At 38.8% G+C, this 18,324-nt stretch overlaps 1 protein-coding gene across 4 annotated transcripts in view; it reads left to right on the top strand.

The window, feature by feature from the left end:
- The window catches only part of GBE1 (1,4-alpha-glucan branching enzyme 1), a 172,872-nt gene that overhangs the window by 1,101 nt on the left and 153,447 nt on the right, over nucleotides 1-18,324 (top strand). The gene's annotated exons all lie outside the window — the stretch shown is intronic.

Raw genomic sequence — 18,324 nt, 5'->3', positions numbered from 1 at the left:
GCCAGCTCAGGCAGAGGTGACTTGCATCCTGCAGAGCCAAACTGCTGGCCTTGAAAGACTGCTAAAACCTCCCTGGCTGTTTGAAAAGAGCACTTGGGAGTTTTTATGGTGCAGCTTTTTAGGTTGCATTTCACTAGCGGTTCTCTGATCAAAATTGTACTACTAACCAATGCCCCATATCTCAGAAGTCTGGAAAAGTCTATGTGTGGGGGAGGGAAGTAAGAGGGAATTTGATTTTTTTTTTTTAAGTATTTAGCATTTTTCACTTTATCATATTACACGCAATGCTTTTGGCTTAGCATTGCTAGGTGTGTTGTTGGGTTCTGGCAGAGAATAGTGGTAAGGCTTGATCTTGAAAATGGGATTAAGAGTTGAGTAAACTGCTAGGCTGATTTACAGAGCATTTTCTCAAACTGTAATCTCTTAATGATAGAATGACTGAGTGTTTTAAACAATGATTCCTGGCAAGCTTGTAGTAATGTATGCAATGCTGTAAAATACCTAATTCTTTCAGTGGGGTGTCAGGGTGTAGGAATTAATAAGTGGGTGAATCTGGCTCTTAGTAAAACCATTCATTAAAACATCTGGGCTTCCCAAATGTGCCTGCCATCTAAATGGGCACATTGTGGATGATGGCGTCCGTGTTTCATAGGATAGTACGGCTGTGTTGAACACAGTGAGTTTTCAAAACTTGTGTGTACTTCCCAGGTTCATCCATCTCAAGCATAGAGCTTCATATGATCTTGTTTGTATCTTGTCCTTTCCTAGCTTCTGAACCTCAAACTGGTCACTTACGTAATTATTGTGGAAACATGTATACTGTTTATTAGTTTAAAAGAATAAAGGAAAATTTTGTGACAGCCTGTGATAAACGGATGTCTTATTCCATGCCCAAATAAGCCTGTCCTGTCTTTCATCCTGTGGATGGTAGAGAGTGTCAAGGAGGAAGAGAGTAAGCAAAGGGAAATGCCCATTGGTGTCTCCATGCAATGCTCATCCCAGCTTCCATGAATTGTGATCCAGTCTGTATTTAATAGCTCCAGGTGCGTTTTTATCTAGAGCTCTTGTATTGGGAGTGCCCAGGGGAAGGGAGTTTTGCAGCTTAATTGCTGCTTGTGTGAGGAACCAGTTCTCTGGGGTGATTTGAGCCTCCAGTATTTGGGTTTTGCTTACTTTTTTCCAGTTCTTATACTGGAGGAGGTGGTGAACAGCCCTGTACAATTCTATTCGCTGTGTCCATGAAATCCTGAGCAGTGTGGAGCTATGTGACATCTGTTCCAGACTGAAGGGTCCTGATGTGTTTAACGGGTAGTTGCATGAAGGTGGTCCACGTCTGATCCTTTGCTGTGTTGTGTGTCTTTCCTGGCCCCTTTTGAGATGGGAGTTAAACTGAAAATAGTCTTTGAGTTGAATATTGTGTGGATTAATACAGTTATGTAATGATATGCTCCTTGCATAACTAATCTTCAAGTAAAAGTGTAAAGCAAAATAAACCTGGCAAGCTGTCCAGAGGCAGAAATGTATTTAAATGTATTTACCTTTGAAGTTCCAAGCATACATACAAAGTAAAGTTGCAGATATTAATCTTAAATCTTACTGGCAGTAAATTCTTATACCTCTAGAAAGGTAGCAGTTATTTTAGATGGTGACTTAAATGTTGATCATGCATTTTTGGAGCCTCTCGCTAAGTAACCCAATGAATCAGATGTACGCCACACATAGTGTAGGAGAGGCTGTGATGAAACAACCAGGAATATGTGGTGCTGAGCACATCTGTGTATTGCGAGTTGATCAACTGTCAACTGCTTGCCATGGCCTCATAGGTAGGGCAGGAGGACTAATTCTTAAAATATATTTGGTATTAGCAATTCTTTTACTCTTGTAGACTAGGAAAACTGGATAGAAATTATACCACTCAACTGCTGAACAAGTAACAATCTGTTAATTATTCCTTCTGATACTGCTGGCTGGCTTTCTCTCTCTACCTTTACTCCTGATACCCCCAGCTAGTGGCATTTTTTGCCACTTGAATAGCTTAAACAGCAAAGATACAGGTAGTCTCTCAGGTCTGAAGGTTGAGTTGCTCCTGATGAAGGGGAGAGGAGGCAGCTGTTGTGCCTGGCACCCTGTAGCACCAAAAGTGATTTACTTGCTTGGTTTAGGAAGCTTTGGTAAAGAACAGAAGTGAAATAGATTTGATCAAATACAACATGTATGGGTACTTTTACTGCAGTAGTTGACTAAACAAAATAATTAAGGACTGATGGGAATTTTGTAGCTTATAGCTATTATATTGTGAATTGCCTAGAGAAATAAAAATCAGGAATTTTAACAGGATTAAGGATGCTTGAGAAACAAAGCTTTTAAAATGTTTGTGGAGATATTTATACTATGCCTTGTGCAAAACCATATAAAAATAGTCCTCACTTTATCTTGCTTAGTAACAGTATGTTCTTCTACAGGGGGAGGGGGGGGGAATAAAAGATTTAGTGTCTATTTTTGGCAGTGACATCAGCAACTTGTTGACTCACCCTTTGGGCTTGAGTTTGTCTGCTGTTTTACCCATAGCACTGTACTAGCATAGCTGGATTATTGCTAGTGGAAAATTTTATAACTGTTTATGCATGACTGTTGTAGGATGCACAGTTAACTTGATTATGATGGTTTATTCTCACACTCAAAGCAGGGCCATTTCTGCTCTTGTATTGGGTTGCACAGAACCTTCTTCTGTTGTGCTGAATCTCTGAAGATGTGCTTTCACAGCCTCTTTCAGCAGCCTTTCCCAGTGTTTGGCTACCCTCACTGTGAAAATTTCTTTTTTAATACTGTAACTTCCCTTGCTGCAACTTTGTCCAGTGCTTCTGGTCTTTTTTTCCTGTGTACTTTAGAGGAGAGCCTGGCTTATTCTTTGCTCTAGGTGCTCCCCCGCACCTTTCCCTTTAGATAGGTTAAGCCTGTAAGTGGACATTAGCAACCCATGCCTCCCTGAGTTAGGTTTTTTCATCTCCAGTCTGAAGAAACCCAGCTCTCTCAGGCTCTACCTGTGTGCTATAGATAGTAGAAGACAGACCAGGAGCAGCTAGCTTTCTACAGATGCCTTAGCTTGTCCTTGTTCACCTGTGCCTTGAGCAGGTATGGGTCTATCTTGCTGGAGTTCACATCCACCTCTCCTGCCCTGTGCTGTGCCCCTTCACCGCTGGGAGGGTGACCATATCTGCATGGCAGCATGTCTAATACTGAGATCTTTGCACATTCTTCTATTTTTCCTTTTTTTGGGGCGGAGGGGGATGTTGAGGGATAAACAGGCTTTACTTACATCAGCCTGGATTCTACAGTGTAATATAATTATACTGATTCACTTTGAGAATTGTCAGATTCATGATGAAATGAATCATGATGTTGCCTCAAGTTCTGAAAATTTTCCTTTTGGTTTCAAAGACTGTCTCCTTTAATCTCTTGTAAAGTATAACTTCCTGCTTTAGACAGCTGACTTTTTTCCTTTTTTTTTTAATAAAGCCTTGATAAACACTGAATGGGTGCTTTGATGGGAACAAAGTGCTTCTCTAAATGATCCTAAAACGTGATGCTAGGACCTAGTTAAGTCATAAGCATAGAGTATGGACTACCATAGTTAAATGAGTGACTAGCAGGAAGAAATGGACTTCTGGTCACATTCCCTCCTCAGTTCTTTGTCATGCATGGGCATATTGTTGCAAATAGTGTTTGTGGGGAAAAATAGAAATCTGTAATTTTTCTTTCTTCTGAAAGCCTGAATTGTGACCCAGAGTTGGGGAGGGGGGTATCTTCTTTGGAAAGGGGGGCAGTCCTTTCAGTGTATATAGTGAACCATTCAGCCTTGACCCAAACACACACTGTTCAGAGCTTGCAACAAGAATCTACTTAAACAAAATCCCAAAGTGATCATGTTTGCATAGGATATCACTGTGCTACATTGTTTGACCATCTGTGATACCTTTTCCCACAAGTATTTTAACTCCCAAGTGTTATTTAGGCTAAAGACTTTGTATAATTTACCATGTATTTTTAGTCTTTTACCTCTTAGAACATAATTGGTTCAATTAAAACCATTAATGCCTGTGGTGTAATTGCATTTTATGGAGTTACAAACTGGTGTTAGAAAGTGCTGCCCATTAGAATTTTCTGCTATAGCAATGAGTATGGCTTAGTATATTTTACCAGCCCCTGCAACTGCCTGTAATCTACTGACTATGTAGTCCTCAGTGAAAGCTTTTTCTTTTTTTAAATAGTTCGATTTATAGAGTAAATAAGTAAAAATGTACCACTGCACAGCTTCAGTCTTTATCTTGATGAAAGAAAGCATCAAACAGGACACTGATTTGTTCAGCTAGACAAAATACCAGCAGTAGTGCTTGGACATAGGTATGGGTTGAGAGAGAGAGGGAAGGTCCCATTTCTTCTGAAGTGTTGGTGAGTTTTTGGTTGAGAAAACTGAAAAACCTACTTGGTGGCTTTAGTATCTGGATCAATTAACAAGATGTCTGTCATCTGGTTCATAGGTTTCTAGTAATGTTCTTAGACCTCTGCTCTCTTACAAAAGGGAAATACTTGCCATTCTCCTGTTTGTATCTACCTAATATCAGATCACTGATGCTTCATGATGGTTCTGTCATTTTTTTTTTTTCTATTTTGAGGTGCACAGTGGTGGGTACTTGACTGAGGTATTGAAAAGATGTGGAATTGGGTTCAGTAGGACTGAGTAGGAAGGCAGCTGTTGGGGGTCTAGCAAATTTGGGAATGGAAGTTGAAGAGTGATCCAGATGAAATGCTAGTTTTAGGTGATGGTGAGGAGAGGGAAAGGCTGGACTGAGATCTGTCATGGAATTAACACAACTACTACATATCATCATTGGGAGCCATGATGCTAACTTAAAGTTGGATTTGCCCTTTCTGTTTTGTCTCATATAGGCTGCTGTATTGGGTGCAAAACTAAATGTTCACAAAAAACATAATGTCATACATTGTTCTTTTTTTTTTTGGTGGCATCTGATAAGTTCAGTTGACTTCTGCTGAACTACTCAGATTCCAGAGCCCTATAGAAACCAATGTGTGTCAGTTTAATGGAACATATGCTTCTGCATTATGGTAGTCCTTAGAATGCTCTTGTGTGTAAGAATGACTAATGCTGATAAGCACAGCTGACTGCATCACTGATGACCTTAATTTTTAAGTATGTGAGGAAATAGCTACATAGGCCAATGCACATCTAATATATGTATATCTAGTTGTAGTCATCATCAAAAGACTTATGTTGGCAATTGTCTTAATAGCTGCTAGTTTTACAAAAAGGCATGAAAGGATTAGGACGTAGGTGTTGCATTTTGTTAGCAAGGCAGTTGCCTCTGTATATGAATAAAAACTATGTACTCTCTGAAAAACTCAGTGGAGGCCCTCTCAGCTCTATTACACAGCGTTGGCATGTCTGAGGATGTTGCATGGGTTCTGAGAATTTGCCCAGAATTTTAAAACAATAGATTATGTGACCAGGAATCTAATTACTGTCTCATTGTAATAGTGAAGAAAAGGTTTGTCTTGCTGAGTACTTCAAATTCAAGTATTTATGCATGTTTCTTTACTACTTCCAAGCTGTAAAGAAGGCATTCTTATTATGGAGGACTTTTTAAAATTGACATTCTATCTCATAAAGATGCTTTTCTCCCCCTGTTCAATTTCAGTATTCATGTATACCCACTTCTTTCTTATCTGTCTCCCTATTACCTTCTATTTATTCCCACGATGCTTTCTAATCCTAGCTGCTCCTTCATCTTCTGTCTTTCACAGAAGAAGCTCCTTTTCACTTGTGTGGTGTCAGAGATCTAAAACCTCTCACTCATGCTTCAGTTTACTTTATACTTAGGAAACTTTTCTTCGTGCAGTTATTGATTAGTCTAAAAAGAAAATAATGTCTTAAGGCAATGTGTCAAGTGCAACAAGATCAGGTTTTTGTATTTAAAATGTTTAAAATATGAGTTTTCTTCTGGGGAAAAAAATATTCTGCTAAAAAAAGTTTTTAACTGTAATGTGTCTGCCTCTTCCCCAAGTGTCTGACAATTTATTTGCCATTCTTATAGCACCTCACATTAACAAGTTGGAGGCCAGGTGTTGGTGATGATTCCTGGCCATACTCCAAAGAGTAGGCGTCCAAACTGCTTGGAATGACAAAGTCAGCTTCACCTCATGTTGCTATTGGAAGCACCTTACCAATGAATGTTATTTGGATGTTACTTGCATTTAAAATCTAGTGTAGGCCCTTGATCTAATATCTCAGAATAGATGTCTGAAGACCTGTCTAATGACCCAGGTCAACTAGTTCATTTATGTGAACATCTTGAAACTGTTCCATTAGTCTGGATATTTCTAATGCTAAATTTATTTTAACCTGCTCTCTTGGTATGCATAAAAGCCTTACTGACAGATTTTTTTTTTAAACATGCAGCTCCAGTTCTATTGACTGATGTTACTTGAAGGTAGTGGTAGCTCTAATGCTTTCTATTTGACACCTTCCTCCTTTCTTTGGCACTGTTGCTCAGGCATGATACACTTACGGTTCTTGCATGTCCTTGCTGTTCGGGTGTGCTGTGGTGTTCGACTTCATGGTAGCATGTCTGCCATTGTGCTTAGTTTTAGAGAGAGAAGAATTTCACAGTGAGGCAGGAAGTTCTGGTAGGGGTAGACCTACTCTCCCCAAAGTAGGAGTACCACTGCTAGAAGGTTATGCTGAATTCATAAAATGTAGTCTAGATCCACAAAAGGAATTGCATGATGCTCAGTCACACAATTAACTTCTAAGTGTATAGTTCATGGAATAGAAAATGTGAGTTTCGACCAGTGTTATGTGAACTAGTCTTGCATTCATTGAGTGATCTGTCTCTATTTGTGTGTTCCACAGTCCTTAAAAGGAGGTTGGAATCTGTGTCCTCCAATTCCAAGTGATGCTGGTGTGAGGCACCAAAGTAAGGATTATGTTCCTTGTGGTAGGAGTAGAAAAGTGGAGAAACCCTGCTAAAGCAATACTTTAGGAGAGTGTGGACTTCAAGTATATCAGTATTTCTTCTTTAATTCCTCCTATTCAAAACCAAAACAAAACCCTGTCTTTTTGGTCAAGAAAAGGCTGATAGGAATGTGGATAAGCTAGCGTATGCAAACAGACTTCACTGATCTTGAAGGGTGGTTAAATATTATTGCAAAGATGTGCAACTTGAAGACACTTATTTTTCTATTTCTGGGCGGTGTTTAGGGTCTGATCTTCATTTGCCCTCATCTTTGAGAGACGGAGCTGTTGGAGAAGGCTCTTTAGGAGACATTGTATTGGGACAAGTGGACAATAAACTTTCAGTGACAATCACAAATGCATGTAGGTAGTTTATAAGTGTGAGGATTTTTTTTTGACAAAACGATGCATTGGGTGGTTATTAAACTCAGTGCCAACTATGTGTGTGGGGCCAGACTTCTGTTTGAGGGCACTTTCTTTTTCCTAGCATGTCACTGACAGGTAGGCTACATGCATGTGCAGCATATGTGCCTCCAGGCATTCCCCATGGTCACACGTGAATGTGGTGGTGTCATGAGATCTAAGTTTTTGGATCTATAAGCATGTGGTAAGATCCTTTGGAGGAAAGGCAGGAGGGCTGAGGGGATTGTCTAAAAGACTCTTATTAAAATCATGCTGAGCTATGGTGTGTTTTAAATGAAAACATGCTGCACTACCACAACTGTTTGGAAGTTGCCCATCTAGAATGAATTCATTGCATAAACATAGGAGTCAGCAGCTCATTTTAGCAGCTTTAGCGGGTATCCTGATTGTACTGTACCTGCTATCCCAGCAAAAAAAAAAGTTTAATAAATTCTGTTGTTTGTGCCAGGGTTAAGTAGATACCTTAGGTATTTTAGGCTGTCTAAAGTGCCCTTGGACATCCCTGTTTATGCAAGCAAGTCTTACTGTTAACATAATTGTTTGATACCTATTGTGGTAGATAGCCACAGTATAAAAGTTCCTGGTTTGGCAAGGATTGGTAAGCTGTAAGTTAATTAATGCTTTCCTTTTTAAGACTTACGCAACTTATTTTGAAATTACGAATCTTTGATCACTTCCAGCAAGATTTAATTTGTCCTGCATAAACAGTTCTTCTTGCCAAATGCTACTCCTCTAGGAAATTGTTAAAGTTTAATAGAAATATGAAGTGCTGCATACTGCTTTGGTGTACTAGCTTTTTTGAGAAAATTTGGGCAGCATGCCGGTTGTAAGTACTTGCACAATAGCTTCGTATTGTTACACAAACAGTAGCAATGACTCCACATAGAAGCATTTGTAAAATAGTAGATGTGATGGTTTGGGACAGGAGCTGGTGCAGGGGCTCTGCAGAGGTTAGATCTAAAATCCACCTTTTTTGAGAAGAAGGAATTGGAGAGAACTACTGAAAGTATCACAATCTGTATACTTTGTACATAAAGGTAAGAACTTAAGGCAAATAAGTACTTTTTGTCAGTTCTCAAATCCTTCCTCAGTCTGTATTTTGATTGGACTTGTCATCTGTTGTTACCTCCTCTCTGTCCCTCCTTTCTGCAACTGTCCTCTTTACCCCCCCCCCCCCCCCCCAACCCTTAATATCCCTGGGAGAAATATAGGAGAAATGGGGAAAATACCTCCGTTGTAAGAAAGGAAGAAACGGAGTTGAAAAAAGACATGCTTTACAACTTCAAGGTCTGTTTAGACTGCAGCTTTTTAATGAGAATGTTAAAGCAGTGGAGAACAAGGTAAAACTTGTGCATGCTGAATGAGCCAGGTGATTCAGATCTGCTGTCTGAACAAACAAATCCTCTCTCTCAGTTGACATGAACTCCCAAGCTTTAACTTAATCTTTGGAAAGCTCATGGATTATCATATCTTTCAAGTTCAATACATGGATATTGTTTGTACTAAAATATTTCAGTTTTTTAGGACTAGACAGAGTGTGTCGAGTACTGCCAATGGCATGGGCTCTGTGAACATGTATGTGAGGTTTTCAAGTGAAGCATAGCCTCTTGGAAAAGTTTTTAATTTCCCTTTCTTGTAGGGATCAGGTATGTTCTGTAAATTTTTCATTCTTACTTAGAGGAAGTGATTTAGAAAAATAACAGCTTAAAAAAAATAACCAGTGTAGCAATAACTTTAAATTTTTCATCTTGCAAGTAGTGTGGTGGCTGTACTATCTTGTCCCTTTGGCCCAGTCTTTAGGAAGCCTAATAGTTGCACCTACTTGCCCCCATTTTTTTCAGTTAGGGTGCTACCCTCTTTGCCTGGGGTTTCCTCCTTTGTTTAGCTCTTTGCTACTTTATTGCCATTGGATAGCAGTTCTAACAGCAGCAGGTACTTGTGGGATACTGAACTAATTTCAGTATGTAGCACCAGTAGAAAAATAATCTTTTCATTGACAGACTCCAAAGGGATGGGGGAGAGACTGCAGCAAAGGATAGCATTTAGGTTAGCTACTTTGGTCTGTATCCATTGTCTAAGCAGTTTTTTCCCTTTCTTAAAGAAAGCAAGTCAAAATAGGTATTTCTGTCAATTTTGTCAAGCAGTAAGGAAGCAAGCCTATAGTGATAAAGGGGTTTTTAACGAGAAGGGATTAAGGTAGCAGTTTGGTATTGGTGACAGTATTAGAAAGGTTTGTGTTTTTCCTCTTTCTTCCTTAAGCGCCCCCCCCCCCTCCCCCCCCCCCCCAATAAAAAAAGAGGAAAAAAAAAAGTGAAGAGGGGATCCCTGAAGCTTTTGAAAGAAAGGCCTGTGCCTAGGCTGTGTGGAGATGTTGTCACTTGATCTGCAGGTAGCTGTTTCTTAGTCTGTGCAAAATTCAAGGTAGTCAGTTATATCTTGGCTTTCAGTGGTATAAAGTTTTTGATTTGAGTGTGAAAGCTAGCTTTTCCTTTGTTTGCTGTACTGCTTCCTTCATAGCTTTTGGAGAAAGTACATAAAAATAGCTTTATTAATTGTACTTTATGTACTTAATGTACAACTGTATACACACAGAGAGCTTTTTTGGAGGAGTTTCTAGCTAGCATATGTATGTATCCAGCCTCCATTGGGTTTCATTGGCAAGCTTAACTGCGGTTTATGGAATTCATTGACTTAATCTATGGCATATTTGATATGAGTTTTCTAATGAGAGAGTTCTTTGATGATTAATTTTATAAACACCTGAAAGTTTTTTCAAAATATTGCTGCTTTATTTTAATCCTATTTACAACAATTGGAAAGTATTTGAGAAAAAAGGCTCCTAACAGTCTTTTTTTAAATAGCAGCAAACAGAATTTAATAGTAATGCTATTGCAGTGTAATTTGAATGTTGTTATAGTGATTAGTTCTTTCAGACAGAAAATTACTAATAATGCTTTTTAGCATTTAGATTTATTTGGTGAACTTCTTTGGATTTTCTTTTTATCATCAAAAAATTCTGGACAGAAAATCTTTTTCTCATTACTTATCCTAAAATAAATAAATGTATGAGTTCATAAATCTGACTGTTTGTTACTTCACTTGAACACTGTAAATTAATGTAAATAAAAACACCTCAAGACTGAAGATGGCCCTTCAGCTCCCTCCCCTACCCTCACAGTTTCAGATGCCACAATTTTGGTTGTAGGTTTTTGTAGAACTTTTCTCAGAAGTTCAAAGTACTAATTCTATTAGCTGGTGTGATACAGGGGTTTTGGTGGTGGTGTTTTGTTTTGGTTTGTTTTTTTTTGAGAAAGGGGCCTTGGACTATAATGTCACTGTATAAGAGTGTAATGTGTGAAATGTTTATTTTTTCATGTTACTAAGACTATGGATAAAAAGCTCAAGTTTGCAGAAGCAGGGCATGACTGGGGGAGGTTAGAGTTGTTAACTACCAGACTTAATCTATAGAGTGATAATGCCAGGTACTGACATTATGTGGGAAAATTTAGCTGTGTCACTTGTATATAAATTCCACTCCCCTAGCGCTAGAATTTGCCATGAAGTGAATGCTGATTCATAGTGTGAGCTGTCTTTTCTCTGATTTTAAGATTTTCTTTTTTTCCAGAGGTAGATCTGAGCATGTTTTAGGGCTGGAAATGGCATATAAATTTCAAATTCACTTTGTCCTCACAGACGGGCACAGGGCACTCCGGCTGGTTCCCATGCAGTGACTGGCTGCTCATGCTGGTGTTCAGGCTTCTCAAGCCCTAAGTATGAGGCCCAACAGACCAGATAGGGCCTGTACAATGTCACTAGCTCTTCAAATACAATGTCTTCTGCAAGGCTTCCAGTACAGTGTGTTTCAACAGGTTTCATGCATGTATTGTTTAAACTTAAACTGCTTATCTTAACTTGTATTTTTATAATCCAATTGAAAAAAAAGAAGTTCCTTGGTGCTAATAAAGTTCTTAATGGCAGCAGAAGGCTCAATCTATAAATCTGACTGTTGAAAAACATACTTTTTCTTCTGAGGGAAACAATCTGCTGTTTTTTCCATGAACTCATAACAGGATGACAAAGTAGTAGTATTCATAGTATAGAAGTTAACCTAGTCCTTGATACCTTTAACTGGTAGAAGCTGTCTGTAGGTTCCACAGTTGGTAAAATTAAGAAGAGCACAGGCAATTTGTATATGGCAATATATGTATTTCAGCTGCAACTTGTGAATTGTGGGAATGACATGAAAAGCTTTACTAAAACATTAGGTACCTAAATAGACCTAATCATTATTTTCACTTTAAAATTTAGCAAATTTGGACCTAAATAGCGCTTGGATGTCAACTATTTTAGCACAGCCAGTAAACCAGGAATGTTGTTACTGCACAATAACAATGACTGGATTAAAGTATCTTTGCCTTCTGAATAGGATCTCTTTTGGACCATGAAGTTATGGACTGAGTATTATAAGATAACGAGTGATGTCTTTGAGTGTGACTATCAGGCATTGTGTTTTTTGACCAAGCTATTCGGTTTTTTGCTTAACAGTAAATAGAAGGAACAATTTCATAAACAAAAACCACATTTCCTTTAATACCAGAAGCAAAGACTTCATCTGAGCTGTGGGCCTTTGAATTGCAGAACAAGTAGTAAGGCATCACCTTCCCTAATATCATAAATAATGTATTGTCATCAAAGTAAACATCAGGCTGAGCTTTCAGCAACAGTCATGGTTGACTTTGAGTGGTTTGCAACTCAAAATGGAGGTAGCTGTAAATGGCAATTATGTCCATTAAGTGTCATTGTAGAACACTTTGGCCATAAGGACTTCTGAACAGAAACATCTCCCAGGCCCTACAGAGGTAGGAAATGCCAAGCCTGCCAAGATCTGATTCTTTTCCAGATATCCTTCTGAGCAGCTTGTTCATCCTTATGTAGCAGGGATCATTGCAGTTTGCTGCAAATCCAGTATCTGTCAGTTAATGTTCAATTATAACAATGGCATCCTGGCCTGTATCAGAAATAGTGTGGCCAGCAGGAGCAGGGAGGTGGTTTTTCCCCTGTACTTGGCACTGGTGAGGCCGCACCTCGAGCACTGTGTTCAGTTTTGGGCCTCTCGCTATAGGAGAGACATTGAGGTGTCGGAGTGTGTCCAAAAAAGGGCAACTAAGTTGGTGAGGGGCCTGGAGCATAAGTCTTAGGAGGAGTGGCTGAGGGAACTGGGGCTGTTTAGCCTGGAGAAAAGGAGGCTGAAGGAAGGGAGACGTTTTTGCTCTCTACAACTACCTGAAAGGGGGTTGTAGCGAGGTGGGTGTTGGTCTCTTTTCCCAGGTACCAAGCAACAGGACGAGAGGAAATGGCCTCAAGTTGTGCCAGAGGAGGCTTAGATTGGTTATTAGGAAAAACTTCTTTGCTGAAGGGTTGTCAGGCATTCGACCAGGCTGCCCAGGGAAGTGGTTGAGTCACCATCCCTGGAGGTATTCAAAAAGCGCATAGACAAGGCACTTCAGGACATGGTTTAGTGGGCATGGTTGATGGTTGGACTTGATGACCTTAAAGGTCTTTTCCAACCTAAATGATTCTATGATAACAGTATTTTCTCAAAATTGCTTAGTCAGTTCTGGGGTGTAGGTTGGATAATCATTGCACTACTTGGCAGGGAAACCAAAAAAGGGAGGTATTGAAGTAGGTCTAGTATGCAGAAAGACTTTGCCAGTATATCATACAATGTGAAGTGGTTGTACAGTGAATACAGTTTATAGGTGTGAGAGCATCCTTTTGATAATACAAATTGTTGCTGGTGCCCACTCCAACCCAGACAAAACTTGTAGTGACAAAATGCTTGGTCTAATGGCATCTGCACTGAGGATTTTTTGCAGCAAAAAGGATATTGCTCACAGTAACATTTGCTAATATGTTAACAAGCACTTCTAATATAAACCTGGTTTTAGAACAATAGTCTTCACATTTTGAAAGGTCAGAGACAGCTTTGAAGTGCACTTGCAGTAAGTCCTTTAGATGTTGCTGTGACTGAAGTATAAATTTTGACACTACACTTGTGCAACTTATGGACTTATACTAAGAGAAAACAGATTGGACTTCTGGTATTTGGCTCTACTGGTTACTGTGGGTCATCAATTTCAAAGGTTGCTCTTGGCATTGTTGACTCGTCAGCAGTGTATGTTGGCTGTTTAAGTAATTGTAAAAATGCCACTGAGACTTCTTCACAGATAGGTTTTCATTAAATTCTTGTTTGCCTACTACAAGCAACAGCATTTAGTCTGTGCTAAGGAAAGCAATGGGACAGTAGTAAACTGTGGTGATTTTTGTATTTCTTGTTGATGTTTTCCAAACTAAGTTTCATCAGTCCAGTCCTTCTTCAAAATAACAGTTGCACTGAGAGAGTTAGGATTCTTTGTTGTATTGTTCCCTTGTTCTGTTTTCTAACTTTTTTTGTGGTCATCCTTCCCAGGCTCCTTGGGTTGTCTGCCAGGAACTGTAAGAAATCCAGGGATTTGTTCAGAGGGGAGAAGGCTTTCAGACTCTGGAACCTTTTCTGGCATTCATTCTGTCAATATTACTTCATGATAGGTGTCAGACAATGTGGTGCTTACCATCATGTCTGTTACAGTATTTAATACAAACACAATACACACGTATTGAGTTGAACAGGTATATGTTTTAGCCTTCAGGGTTTTGTAAATCAAGTGCAATAGTGATGATGAATAGTTGAGAAGAAGCAGGAGAATAAAGACCGGAAACTGCTTGTGCTGTGTTTTGGTGTTTGTGAGGTGCTTTTTGTAGCATTACTTCTGTTATGTCCAGTGAGTGCTGCTAGTTGGAACAGGATGGTAAGACAGAACTGTGTCAGAGAAACAGTGGCATAAAACTTTAAAATTAGTAAAGCAACTTGTTTACCACCTTGTTGGAGTGGTTGAAAGGTGACACTTGTTTCCTTCTGGCACAGAGAAACATGTTGTTTTGGCATGATGGCTCCAAACCCTAACTCTGATGTTTCTGGTCATGCAAAAGCATAAGTGATGATCAGGAGAAAAATAAGGATAAGCTTTTTTTTTTTTCTTGAGGGACCAACAGTTCTTGTGGCAAAGAAACTGTGTAACAGAAAAGTATGAATAAATAGTAATTTGTGGCTGGTTTTGTAATGTATGTAATACTTTGTAACGGTGTTTCTCAGTAAAATTTTTCAGATGTCAGAGTGTTTTTATTTTAAACCAGGAAGGGTTTTTTTTGTGGAGGTATGGGGTGTTGTGTGTTTTTAATGCCTGTCTGTAGTGTATTAGCTTACTGAATCTGTTTTGATGAAGTTTTTGATTCTTGTATGTCGATGCAAAGAAAGTACTCAATCCCCTGCAGCTTGTAAATGACTCTTCTGGTTTTCTAAAGTTTTGTGCAGAACAGGCTGACCAAGACTGAGATTTCATCAACGGCTCTGTTGGAGAAGAGGGAAGAAGGGAAGTGAAAAAACAGTTAGTCAAGATTGCTCTGGGTTTCGCTGTGCTTTATCAAGGTGGTGTTCCTGCTGTGGTTTACATTCCCTTACAGAAGAGAAGAGGTATTGTAGGAACCTCAAAATTCAGTGGGGTATGAGCTTTCACCTGGTAAAATGCAAACCTAATAGTCTGTAAGAGGTAAACATGTATCTAGAAAACAGTAGAGATGGCACTAGTGTTGTACATGTGTTCTGGCAATGAATGCATTGTTTGTTAGGTTAGAATATTTGGCTTAAGGTTTTCCTTTCTCCTGTTATTTCTATTGATACTCTTTCATCAAGTGATCCACTTGTAGGCTATGAAAGAAACTATAAGGAGATTGCAGTGAAGCGAAAATTGTGGTCTTGACAGATGAACTAGGGAAAGATCCATTTGTGATATGGAATAAAGTGGGAAGTATAACTGGAGAATATGTAGTTACTTCTGTTCATGCAGTATGAGACACTATAGACTTGAGGGGGGTGATAAAATGAAGCTTTGAGGGCTTAAATAGCTATAAATAAGTGTCCAACTCAACTGCTTCCTAATTGTTTGCCAGGCTGTGCAAACTGTGCTCTCCCCCCCCTCCCCCCAAGCACATTTAAAGAACTTGGCATTTGGTGAAAAAATTGTGCTCTGTTCTATACTGCTTCATCTGTGTGCTTTGTGCTATATAAGCACAATGGTTTTCATTGGCTTTATTGTTGCTTCCTCTAGTCTCTACTTCAGGTATCAAGATTATGAAAATTAAATTTAGGGGTTTTATGAAGATAGATCTTGCCTAATACAGATACAGGTATGACCTTATTTGAATGACAGACATATTTATTAAACAATCTTAAAATTGTATATATCCCTGGCAAACAAGCTAGTCTGTTGCAGTGTAGGATGTCAAATGTTAAGTCTAATGTTTCAGAACTTTTATTGACTTGGAAGCCTGGATAGATAGTGAGCTGTTGAGGATAAAATATTAGGATACTGTTGCATATACTACCATAGGATTCTAATATATTTTGCTTCCTCTACCTTTCATAATACAGCCAAAGCAAATTTTTGGCAGAAGCTAGTGGGATTTCATACACACACAAGCATGTACACACACAGTGCCTATTTTAATATTAATTTGAATTCCTGTCTTGTCATATAGCTTTATTTTTCAACTTTTAAAAAACTTCATTGCCTCAACAAAAAGAAAATGAAAAAGGGTTGGAGGGATGAGAGCTGAGGTAGAACTGGGAGCAGAGGGAAAGGGAAATAGGGAATGAAGATTTGCAGACCACCTCTAGAAACTGTGATGAAACCTGGAGTTGAATCTTTTTCGGAAAGCGTCAGACTTTGCTGCTGTGTTCTGTTTTTGAGCTATGAAGAAGAGTGTGGTGTGGTGGTTGTTTGTGGGTAGGCTTTTTTAAATGATAGTTAGGGTGGCTATAAGATGACTGGAACAAACAGGTTGTAATTGCAACCTGTAGTATTACTTTTCATGATAGTTATTGGCAGTGACACGGTAATTGCAGATCACACAGAATCTCAATAACTTTTGTAGTGGAGTATTGCTTCTGCTGGCTCATTCCTTTGTGCTCTGCTGTGATAGCTGATGAGAGCTGGTCAAATGCAGGGAGCTTAAATAATGGCATCATTGTACTGTGTATATGTGAGTAAGATGACTATCAGCCTTCAGGTAGAATAATGGCATATTTCAGTGTGACTCTTCACTAATTCTTACTGTTCTGATATCCTGGCTAGATATCGCTAAGAAAATTTTATTAGTAGGTGGAATCACGTAACTGCGTTTTGTTAAATTCCTGGAAATACAAGTAACTCTCAAATCTTAAAAGAATAGTTTCTGCACTGTTAATGATGCAATTTATATTGGATATGATCATGTCAGTACTCCACCGAATACCACATATAGGAAATTTTACACCATACAAAAACCAGCCAAACCAAGATGATATCATGATAAATTTCTGACAATATAAAACCCCCATGATTATTGCAAAAGAATCTTGAATTACCTAAATATTATGAAAGGGTAAAATATATTAACTTGTGTGTTTTCAGATCTTGATAGATATTCTGCATTGCATCTTCTATTTGCTCTTTACATCAGTTACCTCATTCATGCTTTCTCCTCCTGCCAGAACTATTTTTCATCTTCCTTGTAAGCATTTGTTGTGTACCTTTTATACAGGGAACAATCCATAGTGTATATATTGTGGGTGTGCAAGCCAGCACTTCATAGTCTTTGGGGAGTTTGGGATTCTGAGGCTGATAATAAATCTTTCTTTTGCAAAGAAATGCAGCACATGGTTAGCTCACAAGGTACTGGGAAGAAAGTCCCTCCAGAGCATTAATTACAAAGAAAGATAGATTTTCAGAAAGATGGAAATTTTAATCAAAGACCTACATAGTAGTAATCTAGACCTGATTTTTTTTGCATTGTTCCTGTAACCTGTAATGTCTGTGGTGCATGTGGGTTGCATTTTAAAGTAAACTTTCAGAACAAAAGTATTTCTGGAGCAAAATGTATCATACCAATTGCTGATTGTGTATAATTGTTATAACTTAATATTTCAGTGTTACTAAAATACATTAATCAGAACATGCTGCATACTTATGAAACTTAGAGTTTTCATAAGTGGTGTCAGGGGTGAGGGAGTAGAGGATGTTGTCAAGTGTGTATGGAGCTGGTGGCACAGGACCATGCAACTCGCAAATAATGGAGATTACAAATGCAAGCTAAAGTTACAAGTGATCTTTCAATATGGCAGCATGTGTTCTTCAGTTTTCAGAGTTAATAGGATGAGATGAATTTGCTGTTGAACTCTGTTTAACATATGCTATTCATGGATTTGATAAGGAGCCACTGTGTGTGTGCATGTGTTTTGTGTGACTTTTTTGGGGGAGTGGGGTTTTGTGTTTGTTTTTCTTTTTCCTCTCTGATTTTGTCTGAATTGTCTGAGCAGTGAGGATTTTCTGTACCCTTACAGTCAGCAAACTTTGAAGTTCACTGAATGGACTTCAGAGTGAGCTGTCCTAGATGCAAGTTACACTTGCTTCTAGTTTTATTTTGGCTTCTGGGAGAAGAAACAAAGAAGGAAATTTAATTATTGACTTATGTAAGCTGGGATAGTTTCTGTTGCTTTCAGTCTCTTCCCTCTACAATAACTGGAAAACCATTTGACAATTGTTGCTCAGAATTTATTCTTAAAGCAAATATGGAGGGTGCCTGATGTTGAAATTTGGTCTAGAAAGAGCTAGTTGACCAGCAACAGGGCAAGATGTAGTTTTAAAGCGTAGGCTTTGTGTGCTGTTTGTGTTACTAAAAAGTCACTGTCATGTTCAGTGCCACTTGTGTTAATAGGTATCTGCCTCTACTAAAAT

This window comes from Buteo buteo, chromosome 8, assembly GCF_964188355.1.
Source record: "Buteo buteo chromosome 8, bButBut1.hap1.1, whole genome shotgun sequence".
Lineage (NCBI taxonomy): Eukaryota > Metazoa > Chordata > Aves > Accipitriformes > Accipitridae > Buteo > Buteo buteo.
Note: the sequence above shows the minus strand (reverse complement) of the source record. Positions and strands in the feature narration are given on the sequence as shown.